The sequence below is a fragment of the Gobio gobio genome, assembly GCF_949357685.1.
Source record: "Gobio gobio genome assembly, chromosome: 3".
In the NCBI taxonomy this organism is placed as follows: domain Eukaryota; kingdom Metazoa; phylum Chordata; class Actinopteri; order Cypriniformes; family Gobionidae; genus Gobio; species Gobio gobio.
The window spans coordinates 26,570,209-26,584,773 of NC_137099.1; the positions used below are offsets into that span (position 1 = coordinate 26,570,209).

Below are 14,565 nucleotides of genomic sequence, written 5' to 3' on the forward strand. Positions count from 1 at the left end.
TACCCTTTTCTGTTATTATAACGACCCTATACCTAGCTATTGTTTTTGAACAGGCTAGATTAATTATTTTTCCCCTGCTCAATTTCTCTTGCCACTTCAGTGTTAAATAATGTATTTATGTTCCCTCATTATAATCTTTAACTTGTATTTATTTTGCGAAATTGTATATTCAAAAACAAGCTGTAGATTTTGTTACTGTGTGTACGCCGTCGTTGTCTCTACGCACTATTATGAATGTTATTTATTTATTTTAAGACGCACTGATAGAGACGAATAAATTATTCAAATAAGAGTAGCCTACACGATCGCCCAAGCAGCAGCCAATCACGGTTCGGGTCTAGAGAGTAGGGGTGGGGCTTGTGATGGAGCTCACCTTTCTAATCCACGCTCAGGTGACCGAGCGAGCGCAGTGGCGTCAGAGGTCTCTGGATCTTTAAAGTGTGATCTGACAGAATAAACAGAACCGTCGCCGCGAACTGCACTGAGCCACGATTATGAAATATATGAAAGCGAAAAAGCGACGGGATTATGATCGGTTCAACGACAGAGGAATATGACACAGGGACACAGAGCTGCTGAGTCGAAGTTTTGTCAGGTGTCGAAGAAAAAAAGCGTTTGGACATTAAAAGGCGAAGTATGTGCAATTTTACTACAATACCGTCCATGTTTTATTCTTATGGTTTATGAAAGCATTTTCAACGGGTTATGAAGTGTTTCTGCTCGAAAGCAGAGTTGTGTGCCTTGTTTCTATTCCAGCCAAACATGAACAGATTGATCTAGGTTGTCTGGAAAAATATGCGTGGACTTTTGATGGAGCCATGACTAAGTATTTGCATAACAACGTAGTTAATACACTACCTAGTTATTTATACACATACTCGTAAGTCCATTCTATCTTCCTCTTGTGTAGTGTAGCCTACAGAAACAACTGTTTGGCTTCTTTGTTGACATGAAAAATGCAACAGATGTTTTGTTTGAATTTGGTAACACACCTACATTTACCCATGGATATATTTTTTTTTATTTAAAGTGTAATGCAGTGTGTATGCTGGGATTGGCACAAGAAAGTTGGTTGTAAATTCAAACGTTTATACACTGTCACTGATAATTAGAAAAGACAGTCTTTAACAAGGGTTGGAATAAAAATGAAAGGGGAGCTGAGCAGAAATGTAAATTGGGTGAAAAAAAACTGACAAACCAATATGACAGAACAGCGGGAGAGTCTGAGAAAACCACTGCTCGATTTAGTATGAAAGCGTGAGAATTCTAAGAATGCTCTGTAGGGAGGGTTGTTAGTACACATGAGAAGGTCCCTCTTTGTGATGTTATTCTTCAGCAACAAGTGAAGTCGCCGCACATCTGAAGCTTTGTTTCTGGTTGCACCTGTGACTTTACGTCTCTATGTTTTTACCAAGTCCAAGTTGAAATGGATTCTCTAAGTAATTGTTTACAAAATAATTCATTTTATTTGTGCTTACAGCCACAAACAGTGGTTCCCAACCCTGCTCCTGAAGGCACACCAACACTACACATTTTTCAACTCTTCCTAATAAAACACACCTGAATCAACCTATCGCCTCATTAGTAGAGACTCCCAAGACCAGAAATATATGGGTCAGATATGATAGACATCCAAAATGTGCACCGTTGATGTCCCTCCAGGAACAGGGTTGGGAAATACTGATGTATGCTATCATCCTCACAGTTGCCTGTCATTGATACAGATTTCATAACCCTGAAATGCGTCATTACAAAGCTTGTCCATGATGTATTCCAGCTGCTGCCAAGCTGAGTATAATGGATTGTCTGGTTTTTGAAAGGAGAGACACTTCAGGTTGATTTTGTACTACTTTTGTGGATTAGATGGATTAACAGCTTTAACTTGTTTCTAAACTTCAGTATACAATTCCAGCCGTAGCTCCTCCCCTCTGTTTGCCTCTGTCTGGTTCAGCTTTGTCTTGTGCTGAAGATTAAATCTCACACACACGCACACACTAACCTTCAGTACTGCATAGCTGTGACGTTAGACTTACTAGGGAATGCTGGGGGAATAGTGACTGATTATTACATCTCTTGAACTATGAATGCCACAATGTTGGGCAAACATTTATTTTTAATCCCTGCCTCCAGTAATTTCACTCATTTCTGGTTCATAAATCTTGTTTACTCAGACTGAATCATCACAGACTCCCGGTGAAAGAGTGGCACTGAATGCTTACATGAAAAAATGTCTCAATGGGACTGAAAAGAGCGTTCAGACTTCAAAAAGCACTCTGTGTCTCTCTCATCTCTGCGTTTGATCTGACTCATGTAATTGGATCATGCGTGCATCTCTTTTGCTTTGTGAGACAAACCATGTCATAAGGGTTTTCTGTGTGCAAACATTCCCTCTTCTTTCTATCTATCATTTTTTAGGATCGGTCTTATTTTGTTTGCCCTTCCCCTTTGAAACAAACAGCCTTTGCTCATATGTAAACATCCCACACGTTCATGATAAATGCAAAAAAGATGTAGTATTTCAGGATTATGTCAGGACATTGTTTGTTGTTTCCTAAGATGATTTAATTACTTGTTTGGTACTCATGAACACATCCTGAGTTTTGTTGCTGCAGTTCTGGCATGATACTGATGTTTTTTCCTTAAGTTTAACACTAAGAGAAGGCCTATGATTTTTTTAAAGGTGCATTTAGTAATCTTTTGTTTGCCTTCTCCTCTTCATCCTATGGTGTTGGACTATATAGACCTGTTTTTTTCTTCTTTTTTTCTTTCTTAAATTAGTTATTTTTATTATTATTTTTATATTTTTGCCTGTTTTTCCTCTTTCACAAAATTTAAAGGCACAATATGTAATTTTTCACCTCTAGAGGTCGCTTATTCAATATAAAGGCTTGGCTTGATGACGTTTTGATTTTGTGGGTTGTCGAGTTGTTGTCTTCACCTCAAAAGAATCCAACGGGACCCTAGCAGAAATCATATTCATGGATGAGCTAATGTATTAAAGAATTATTCACGTTATTGTCGTATTAAGCAGGGTGGGGGCGGGGCAACAATAGCATATTCTTGGTGGTTCATGCAGTTCGGCTGCTGCATTTCACTCTAGCCGTCCCCTTTGTGCTTGATGTTTTACTGTTTATCCTCGATCTGTAGCTTGGCAGCTATGGGTTTTCTCAGTTTATTTTATCCCTCCAGCAGGTGTTGCTTGTTTGTACATTTTATTTTGTACTCTCACTCATTCTATTTGGACTGGTAAATGGCACGCATACAGATCCGTACCATCCCCCTAGATTACACTGTTGAATTGGGTTGGTCTTCTGAAGTTTCTGCTTGTTGCTCTGTTGGGTCTGTATTTGTTTTGTTTTTTATTTACATATAGGGGTGTGAAAATACACTTCACTCAGAAGACAATACACAGTATTAGGTTCACGAGAACGAGACAATATTTTAACATTATTTAACACATCTTCAATGGCTAAATATATGACTGGAAAAACAACTCCTTCATGCTGATATCGTGAGACAGCTTTTCACCTCGATGAGAAATATAGTCACGTTTTAATATTGCGAGATCTTGTGGCACTAGATCTCGTCACACCCCTAGCATTTATGTTTAAATTTATGGTATCTGAAGTTCCTTGAGAACTGTACACTCTAAAAAACACTGCGTTAAAGAGCGTTCACACTTGACATGTTTGGTTCGAATAAAACAAACCCTGATGTAAATGTTCTGTTAGTGGGGTTCATTGAATAAGTGTGAACACTGCCATCTGAACCCTGGTGCGCACCAAACAGCGGACAAAGACCTTTGAAAAGATGGGTCTCGTCCACTTCAGAACGAACTCTGGTGCGGTTCAAATGAAATATGAATGCAACATGGACGAAAAACAGGACATGATGCCCCAAGTTGCGACCTTAAAAAGGACAGAAGGCTCAAACATAAAAAAAAATTGAGTTTGCCCATCACAGTGCAGTAGATCTTTGTTTGTGTGTGTGTGACGGAGGGATTCCTATTGTTTTTTTTTAACTCCTTTACACATTTTATATGCTCTTCATGAGTTTTCAGCTGGTCAAAATACCATCAAATGTAGGCTACGCACATACAACGAGTGCATTTGGCCCAGCATACAGCATTGTTTTGGATGTTTGGTAAGTTCTGTTCCGTATATGAATAGATATAGAAGCCGACCAATCAGGATGTGAACACATCCCTATTCCTTTAAGTTCTGTATCTTTAGGTTCGTTGTTAAAATGCCAGTGTGAGCGCTAAGCGGATCAGGACAAATTTTTTTTTTTGGTCCATACCAAACAAACCAAGGGAACTGAACTACAAGTTTGAACGCACCAAATTTAAATGGAAGACAGAAACACATTTTGGGCAAATCTTACCTAGCAAGTTGGGTGGTGTAATTCAAATAAATGCAAATTTGTTTTCATCACTCTGGTGCCACTCATTATTTAGGGTATGTTTACACTACACCCTTTTCAACGTATGCGTTTTGGCCATTCATTTACACAACAACAGCATTTGGGGACCTGAAAATACAAGCTTTTGAAAAAATTTCAAACTGTGCAAAACTGTGATGTCATGCGCATGTGTATTCCATGTTCACAAGTTTATAAATGAAATAAAACATACGCAAACCTGTATTTCACCAATGAAATGCACCAGTTAATAACCCCCAAAAATTACCCAACAGGCTCAACCCAGTGTTTGAGTAGGGGAAAAAAAAACTAGCGTTTTAACATAGTAGTGAGTAATAGTTGAGTAGTAGCCTAGTCAATTGCTGGTTATGTGATCTTAAAGTCGGCATGAAATTGAAGTTGTGATGTATAATGGTATGTGATGTATATGAAATGGAAGTTGTAAAACCGCAAGAAAAAATGTAGGGCAGGACTTAATTTGGTCCATTGCAAATTGATGTGTTGACGTAGAACCTGGAAAGTGATGCACTGTGTAGGTCAGCATTAAATAATTATTGGGTATTGAACATTTAATTATACTTGCTCATTTGCCCTTTTTTCATTTCAATTGCATTTTCCATCATCTACCACTTGTTTAAAGATGATCTTTAAAAATATTAATTTGGTATTCTTTAGCAAATTCAGCAAATACTGTGAATTGCATGTAGCATTTAAAATGAGTACATTTCGGATAATTTTTGTTTGCTATTGTTGTGATCTCATGTGATTGACAGGATGTACCGCCCTCGTGATAGTAAACACATCTTCAGAGAAAAGAAGATATGTTTTTGCAAGAGGGAGGGGAAGTCATTTTGATTAAAGAGCATAAGGGCACATGAAGTACGTGTTTTTTTTTTTTTTACTGTAATAAAAAAAAAAAAAGGCACATTTCAATGGTGGCTCCAATGAGAACACAACCCACTCCATGTAGCATAAAACTACTTTTAAATTGTGAGTGCACCTTTTAAACCTGCAAGATTTCTCACACAATGATGTGCTTTATCTCGAAAGGCAAACACCTGACTGCTGTTCCTTTGTTTGACTTAACAGGGCCACCATAGTTTTGTTTTATCTCAGTGTAACAGGCAGCTCCATAAAATCCTTTCCTTTTGAAAAGCTTTCTTCTGTGAGAAGGATTGCCTTGCTTGGTGTCATAGATTTTCTCTTTCTCTCTGTGTGTGTTTTTTCAGGATTGTAGTGTATTCTTCAGCAACATACATCCTCTAGGCCATTAAGATCTTCACAGAGGTTTCAGTTCCCAACTATTAACTATAGTTTTGTCTAAATCAAAATATGAGAGGGCTTTCTTTGTTGTAGATACTCTACTATAGAACAGCCTACCTTTCAATACTAGATCCTGTACCTCTAGATGTTTTAAATCTCACTTAAAGAGCCATTTATTCTCACTTGTATTCGACTGTATTTCAGTGATTACAGTGTATTACAGTGTTACAGTATTACAGTGATTTTTGTATCTGGACTTGGTCTTGTGTGCTTTTAGGTTGTATGAATTTGATAGGTCCTGGTATGTAAAGCATCAACATGTTTTGAAATGTGCTACAGAAATAATCTTAAATCAAGCAATCGTTTTTATTTACTACTTGTAAGTGTGGACACATTCACACTCTGTAAACAGAAGATGAACACAAACCAGGTTTTGGTATGAAAACATGCAAACATTCCATATTTGCATGGGTTCTTGAATTATGTAAAGTCATTGTGCCTCCAACCCACTTCCCTGTTTGCAAGTAACACTCGGGTTGCGAATGTCTCCATAGTTACTGGTCCCAAGTTACCTCTAGGCCTGTGCAGTTCCCACCAATCAGGGGATGGAGACAGGTGGTGTGTTAATATCTATGCAGATCAGGTGCTTTGAACTCTGGGTAGGGAACCAACAGTATAGTAGACACGCGCAGCACATGTTTGGATCTCACGTGCATGCGGTAAAACCTTCACAGGCCATAAAATTATGATAAGGTTGGTTATCTGCTGCATTTGGCAGCCTTTGGACATCAATATCAAAACGATTCATTTAAAAATCTTAATGCATTTCTGCCTTTTATGATTCCATGCTGTAGTTTTTGAAAATGTGTTTGGGTTTACTTTGAGGTCAGAAATCGGGACCTGAGCCGGGATCAGTACCTGAGGCTGTAGTTGTCTCATTGCATCCATTGTAAATTTTTCAGTAGACTCTGTCAATGTAATAGCCCTCAAGTCACCCAGTCACCATGGGCACCATGCAGGACTCCTGGTAAATTCCCTTGTGTGTCTTCAGACAGCACCTGATCATGACAAATGTCCCTGCTTTGATTTGCTTGGGCGTCCATCATGTGTACGTGCCTCTCTCTCTCTCTCTCTGTGTGTGTGTGTGTGTGTGTGAGTGAGAGGAAGAGCCAGGTGTTCCCATCATGAAAGATCAAAAACCATGAGATCAAAAACCATGCATTACTGTCTGTTGGTAATGTGGTAATTTTTATTTATAGATTTACTTTATTTTGTTTTACTGATTAAATTTTTTTTCTGAAATGTTCATGCCTAGGGCTACCAGTCTAATTAAATATTTAATCAAATGAATTGCAAAAGCTAATTAATTATGCTTAATATTTACAGAAATTAATATTATTGAATTATTGTGGCAGCTGATAAGTAAGTGTGCGTGCGTGCGTGCGTGCGTGCGTGCGTGTGTGCGTGGTTCAGGTATTTCAATCTTAAGATTGTAAAACTTTTTTGAAATAGTGGGGACAAAGTTTCGGGCCCATGAGGATCAAATTATACGAAATAGTTTTTTGTTTTTAAACATCAGTTTGTACAGTATAGAAATCATGATGTCTGTTTATGAGTCCTCATAAAACATAAAAACCCAACATTGTGTGTTGGAAACACATTTGTACCCAGAAGTGAGTTATCTGACGAAACCTTATGAATGTCCTTGTTCATAGGTTTTTTTTTTTCCTAGAAAGTTTTCTGTTAAGGTTAGGCTATAGTATTTATAATTAGCTGTACAGTATATAAAACAATTGCTTTTATGGGATGTCCCCATTTAGATATCGAAGTAAAGTTTGCAATTTTACAATGAAAGGGTTGGTTCTCCCAAAAATAAAAATTCTGTCATTAATTACTCACCCTCATGTTGTTCAAAACCCGTAAGACCTTTGTTCATTTTCGGAACACAAATTAAGATATTTTTGATGAAATCCGAGAGCTTTCTGACCCCTCCATAGACTGCAACGTTATCGCCACTTTCAAGGCCCAGAAATGTAGTAAAACATCTTTAAAATAATCCATGTGACTACAGTGGTTCAACCTTAATGTTATTAAGCGACAAGAATACTTATTCAAAACTTAGACTTATACTTAGACAAAAATAATGCCTTTATTCAACAAATTCTTCTCGTTTGTGCCAGTCTCCTACTCTGTCGATGTAGTAAACACAGTGTAGTGCTTCCTGTTACACGTCAGAATGCCGGCTCATTATTGGCCAGCTCCTGCGTCAGTATCACACGCATGCGTCATGGTGCTCACGTGAACAGCATCGGCCAATACAGAGCCGACGTGGTGACGTAGAACTTGGAAGCGATGCACTGCGTAGGAGGTAAGCATTACATTTTCAATTTAAAGATATTCTTTAAAAAAATGTTGGTATTCTTTTGCAAATTCAGCGAATTGCATGTAGCATTTAAAATTAGTACATTTTAGTTTTTAATGTTTCAATACACCAACATCTTTATAGAATATCATTTTTAAAGTATAGTTTTATATACTACATTTTTCTAGTTGTAAACGTCTTCATATTTATATTATTTAAGTTTTTCTGAGAAAGTATGCTGTTCGTTTAACTGACCTCATTTCAACCTCGCTTCAAATTAATGTTCTGAGCTACTGCTCTGACACATGGCAGTGGAACATATGGTGTGGAATGTGTTAGGCAAGTGCTAGTAAATGAATGCACACAGAACAATCTCTTAACACAAGTTACGACAGCCCTGTGATAGGGTGGGACTGTCTTACTTAACCTCTCGCTTCAGCATGAAAAGCTCCAAGGACACTCCTTTTGGCCTGCAGGGTGTGAAACCCAACCCATTCTCAAAGGAGAGTCAATCACAAAGGGACTCCAAACAAATAGTCCAGCCCTGACCACTATCACATTACTGAGTGATGACCTTATTAAAAAAAAGAAAATTCTGCCATACCTCAGTTGTTAAACTTTGAAAACGTTTTTTCCCCGTATGGGAACAGGTGCTCTTATGAGGTCCTGTGAGTTTTGGTGTGACTACAAACACATGGAACCTGTTTTTCAGTGGTGTGGCATGGCATTGAAAGGGTGACTCATTTCAGACCTGCTTTATAGGACGTGACAAGCATTGGGTTCAGATAAACATCAGTTTCTCAGTCGTAAGCAGGCAAAAATCGATATGTGATGTGAGCAAGGGGGTAATCCAGCACCCGGAAAGTGTACCTTCCAAAGGGGCAGCCATTGCTAACCAAGCCATCACCTGCTGTTAGCATCCCATTGACTCCCATTCATTTTGGCGTCACTGTGACAGTGAATAACTTTACATTTGAGGTGTTTAAAGACTCCATTTGACCATTGTTTATTTCTAAAGAAACACAACAATGTATAAAAGGCTCCATTGCCTTGTATCTTACACTATCGCCCCATAGAAGCCGTTTTTGTAAAAAATAGGCTAACGATTGCGTCATAACCACGCAACTCTGTCGAATAGTAGAGAAATTACCGTATAGACAGGAGGAGAAGCTCACAGGCAATCTTTTACTGTCTATGAGGCAATCGGGGGAACGTGGAGGCATAAAGTCCGAAAAAAGACAAGGGTGACGCATGGGCAGTGGCGGATCTAGAAAATTTTACATGGGGGGGCAAAGGGGTGGCAAGAGGTCTTGGCAGGGTGGCAGGGGTAGACGGTACATGGAAATCCCTATATGTGAATTGCTTTAACAAAACAAACACAAAACCACTTTTAAACTACAGTATTGTTTAATCATGCCCTTGCACACTACAAAGGTTTTTAATTCACAACAGGAATAAGCCCAGTGTTCAAACAAAACAAAACAGTATACTACTGTATACTTCAGCTACTTTCTTCAACTACCCTTGCCTGCAAAAGTCAATATGTGAAAACCTCTGGTTATCCTTGTATTACATTACACTGTAGGGCCATGTAGCTAATAAGTAGCCTATATAACAAATATAAAATCAGAAAGAATTATCACATGCACACACCAGTTATGTTTAGACTACTTAATCCTATTGTATTTGTTATTTCCCCAGTTGTAACCTGGTTTCATTGCTGTGATATCTGAGAGGAATTGGATTTAATAGGACTGCTTAGCTAAATCAAATGTAAAAAAAAAAAAAAAATTGCATCACAATAAGTGTATTGTGATTGTCACTAACATTTTAGTAACAATTGAATTTTATTAGGTTTAGTGACAACATGTTACAGTGTTTACATGGTACAATTTCTGGTAAGCTACGCTTTTGTTATTTCATTTCAATTAAATTATTGTGATTTGATTTAATATTGACTCATTTGGATAAATATTAGGCACACAAGATGTACCTAATCTCAAGAAAAAACAACTCACCTAATGCTGTAAACATACAGAGCCCTATCAGCTGACAGTGTTATTTAAGGTTAAAAATAACTCAAATTACATATAATGCATTTTTTTTATTATAATAACAACTTTATTTAATTATATAAATAAAAATATAATAAATATGTAATATGGTACACTACACATATTTAGCAAAATACTCTCTATAGCTCTTTTTTTCCAGCCAACTAATGTGCTATAGCCTATTATGGTCATTAAATGGCTTTCTTGAGGTAAATGTTATGTGACATAATTGTTCTCCAGTTGTTTTATTGACCCCTTTGTTAGATTGATTGGTCGATATTATGTATGAGGAATATACATTTAGGTAAGTTGTAGGCTACTGTTTCTTTCAACATTGTACATTCGTGCTTATTTACTATTAGCTAGTAGAGATGATCGGACCACGTGCAGCTAGGGATCTGTCACGTAACATTTACAAGCGCCAAAACGGCATTTATTGTTTGAATTTCGTAATAAAAGTGACAGAATCTGAGAGCTGAGATATTTTTTATATATCATAAGTAACCTGCTCTGTCTAGTCTGTCAGTCTCCGTCTCCTCTTTGCTTCGCGATTTTTCTGTGCGTGAGAAAATGTAGGCCTATGTGTGGCGTGACAGCGTGAAAAGTGTCAATTGCGTGTGTCTCATGGTGAATGAGTGAGAGTTGGCAGTTATGGATACAATATTTTTTATTAGGCTGTTCTTGTCTTTACTAACATCAAAATTAGGCTAATCAAAGGGAAGAGTGCTCTTATGAATCACAACCGCTGATTTTGGCTAACGTAATAGACTTGCTGTTTTTGCTGATGCTGAATCCTCTTTAGCATACAATACATTCATTGCAGATGTAATTTTAAGTTAAACGTGTGTTTAAACTACACCTGGGGAAACTCACTTCACCTTCAGGGGCTCTGGGGCAGCTCAGTCTCTCCAGTGGGTTTGTAGGGCCACCGCACCGCAGCAGACTCGCTGTGTGTGAGCCAGACTGAGCGAACGCCACTCTGCACGTTTGAATCAGGGACGTAGCTAAGTATTTGAGGGGCGGGGGGAGGGGTATTTTATGTATTTTAATTTTAATACATTTAAAATAAAAAATTAAATGGTTTACTTTTGGTAAATGTATTGGAGATACTGGCGGGTTGTTTTTACAAGTACAGTTTTTGGATCATCAAAGTTAGGGGGGCAGCTGGGGGGGCAAGGCTCTAGAGTGGGGGGGCACCTGCCCCCCCTTGCCCCCCTGTAGATCCGCCCGTGCGCATGGGGAGAAGCCCATAGAGAGCCAAAAGCAACGGGACAAAATATTTCAACAACGTGATTCAGATTTCACATTGCACAACTACTAGGAGACTTACAACTGTCAGACAGGTTGCTCACGTCACATCTACGTCGTCAAGCTCAGTCTGAGGCTGCGCAGTACGCTCAGCCTTCAGGAAGTGAGTGCTTCTAATTGACTTCACTTTTCCCCATCGAAGCCTATGGAGTCGCTGTGTCCATTTCTTTTACTGTCTTTTTGAATTATATCTTCTTTTGTGTGGTTTGTAATTTCTCAGGAAGTAGATTCAAGTATTGAAATTAACGTAATTAACTAAATGACCTTAACTGGATAAGTGCTGTTAATCTGAGGTAAACACAGATCCGGTGTGCTCAACATGAGTGACTTCATCTTCATTTTCATACACCCACATGCTAGATCATTACTAAGATTAGACATCTGTGCTGCTCAGTCAGGAAAGTCATTTCCTAATATCTGTAGAGTTCCTCTGTCCCAGTTTTGTCCCAGTATCTCCTCTGATCTCTTTGAAGAAGTAGAACAAGATCAAGAATCCAGTGTAGTTTCCTCTCCAGAGGTTTTCTCTGTCCACCCCTCTCTCACACTGATAAATGAGTGTATGTGCAATTTGGGTCACGTTTTTCTGATAACAGCTTACCATGGTCATTTCCTGTGGGTGTACTGCATCTGGACCTCCTCTAATATATATTTTTTTCAGTCCAGGCATTACTTTGAGAAGTTGCAAGTAAGCTGCCTTTATTGCAATACATGAGCAAGTTTTACCTGAAGCTCAATTTACATGGAGCATTTCGACAATATATCCGAATGTGATTTGTGTCTAGTCAAATGGATCACTTGGTAAAGGTCAGGCATGTGGCGTAATGCAGATAAATAGTCACTAGCCAGATTCACATGCTTAACAGTAGATGGACTTGTCTACTTGTCACTCACACACACTGGTACTTTGTTTGTGCTATGTGCATTGATCCACAGTTGCAGTATGTGTCTGAAACTGAAGATGGTTGTCTTGCTACCCAATCAACAATTTAAGGGACCGTGTTTTTGTATGAAAGCATCATGGAAGAAAACTTCCCAAGGCATCATAACCTCAACAAGATGAGGTTGATATTTTTCACATTAAGAAGATGTGAAAAATATTTGTTTGGTTTGCTATCCATTTTATTCTTTTATTTTAAAGGGCTCCTATTATTCTAATTTACAGGTTCATAATTTTGTTTAAGGGGTCTACTAGAATGTGTTTACATAATTTAATGTTCAAAAAACAAATTTTTCCTATAATTTACATTGTTGAAGCGCCTGTTTTCACCCTCTGTCTGAACCCTCTGTTTTAGTTTCGGTTTTCTGTGTCTTTAAAGTCCGCCCTCCGAAAAGCACAGTCTGCTCTGATTCATCAGAAATGCGATTTAAATAGGATTTCAAACCACATGAATGTAGCGTGAAATGGATTTGTAAATCTCTCACTAAATCTGAGGCTACGTCTACCTTAATTCGGATACATTTGAAATCTGCATTTTGGTTTCAAAATGCTCTCCGTCCACAATAGTGTTTTCAAGCATTTTCCAAAAGTTTCTTGTCCAAACTGAAATGTTGGAAAACACTAAATTCACCTTACTGCACATGCGTAAAAACTCATAAAAGCTCACTGAGATGATACAGACGGAACAGAAATAATAAAGTTATCACACAATTTTATTCCGCAAAATATCTCACCATTTACTGATGCGTGCAGGTCAAACTAAACACCATTATATGTTTGGTCTAAAACGCAAAGTGCTCTTATGTTTTGCCACAGGACAGCACTTGCGTGTAAGTTTTTCTGTAATCTTTACAGGACTGTGATATGCAGAGTACAAAGTAACATCTTGGCAACAGTGTGAAAGTGAATAGCACATAACAGGCACATTACCAGTTTAAAAATAGATATCTTTCTGTTCAATAAGCGTCACATGACCAAACATGCATCATCATTTTCAAATACCCTTGTTTTCACAGTCCACACTACAACGCGAAAACTGCGTTTTCAAATGTATCCACTTTGTAGAGCGTTTTTGTTAATAAAAAACGCTGTCCTAGTGTGGATGGAAGGTCAAAACGGAGAGAAAAATATGCGTTTTCAAACGAAAATGTATTAGTGTGGACAAGGCGTCATTTGGATTTCAATCGAATGAGCACAAAAATCGGATTTGGACTGACAGTCTGACCGAGGCTGCATCCAAAAACCTAGGCAGCTGACTTGTTATCAGGCAATGCCTTGTAAGGCAGCGTAAGTGCACAAAGGCACCTCACAAAACTGTTTTCGGATAGACTTCTGAGGCAGCGTAACAGTTTAATGATCTACAGCAAAATAAAGTGAGCTTTGGTGAGAACTAAACTAAATGGAATTTGCTCGCTATAGAAATGACATCAGAAGTGGAAAACGTTGGTCAAAAACATACATTTACACACTAACTGACAACCGCAACTTTTAGACACCATCTTTCTTTTTCTAGCTCAACTGTCACAGAATGGAACGAATGGGATATAAAAGGCAGTGAAGGATACATCTAAGCTGCCTTAAAAAATCAATCAGATGAAGGTCTCTAGGGAGGCAGGAAGTGAAGTTAACATTCGATTCGGACGTGCCTTAATGTCTTCCAACCCTGAAATTTGTCCTCCGAAGGCAGCATTTTCCAGTATTCGGATGCAGTCTTTGGAGTCTTTACTAACAGCTCATTGAGTAAAATCAGGTGTGTGATTAGGGAGACATGTAAAATGTGCAGTAGTGTGGTTGATCTTGTGACGATTGGGAAGCACTGCTATTAAACGCAGTGTAAAATGTGTCAGTTCCTGTTGCAAATATGACTATAATGAATATTGGTTATGACTATAATGTAAACTGGCATGTGGACGTTTTCAGGCCAGGAATTTAAAGAAAGGAGTTTGGGGCAAATAGGACATTTATGTTTGTTTTGCCATGAAGCAAAATAAATCTTTTGTCTCCAATGACCCGCTGTTCAACAAAAAATCAAAAGCATCACAATTTAGCATAGCCAAGGCCTTTTGATTAGACTGACCAAATTTGATTAAATCAGATTTCATTTATTCCGGTGATGGAAAAAAAAATCCGCAGCCATTTCTAAACATCAGAGGGCCACAGTCTTTAGTGCACTTGATCCATTAGAATAAAGTCTAATATTCTGATTTAGTGCTCTAGTCATA

General features: G+C 38.2%; 1 protein-coding gene across 1 annotated transcript in view; it reads left to right on the forward strand.

The window, feature by feature from the left end:
- Positions 1-409: 409 nt before the first annotated feature.
- fhip1aa (FHF complex subunit HOOK interacting protein 1Aa) overlaps positions 410-14,565 on the forward strand; it is a 35,221-nt gene continuing 21,065 nt past the window's right edge. The window contains exon 1 of the mRNA XM_079812037.1: positions 410-634. The gene's annotated coding sequence lies outside the window, so the exon portion shown is untranslated. The remainder of the gene's footprint in view (positions 635-14,565) is intronic.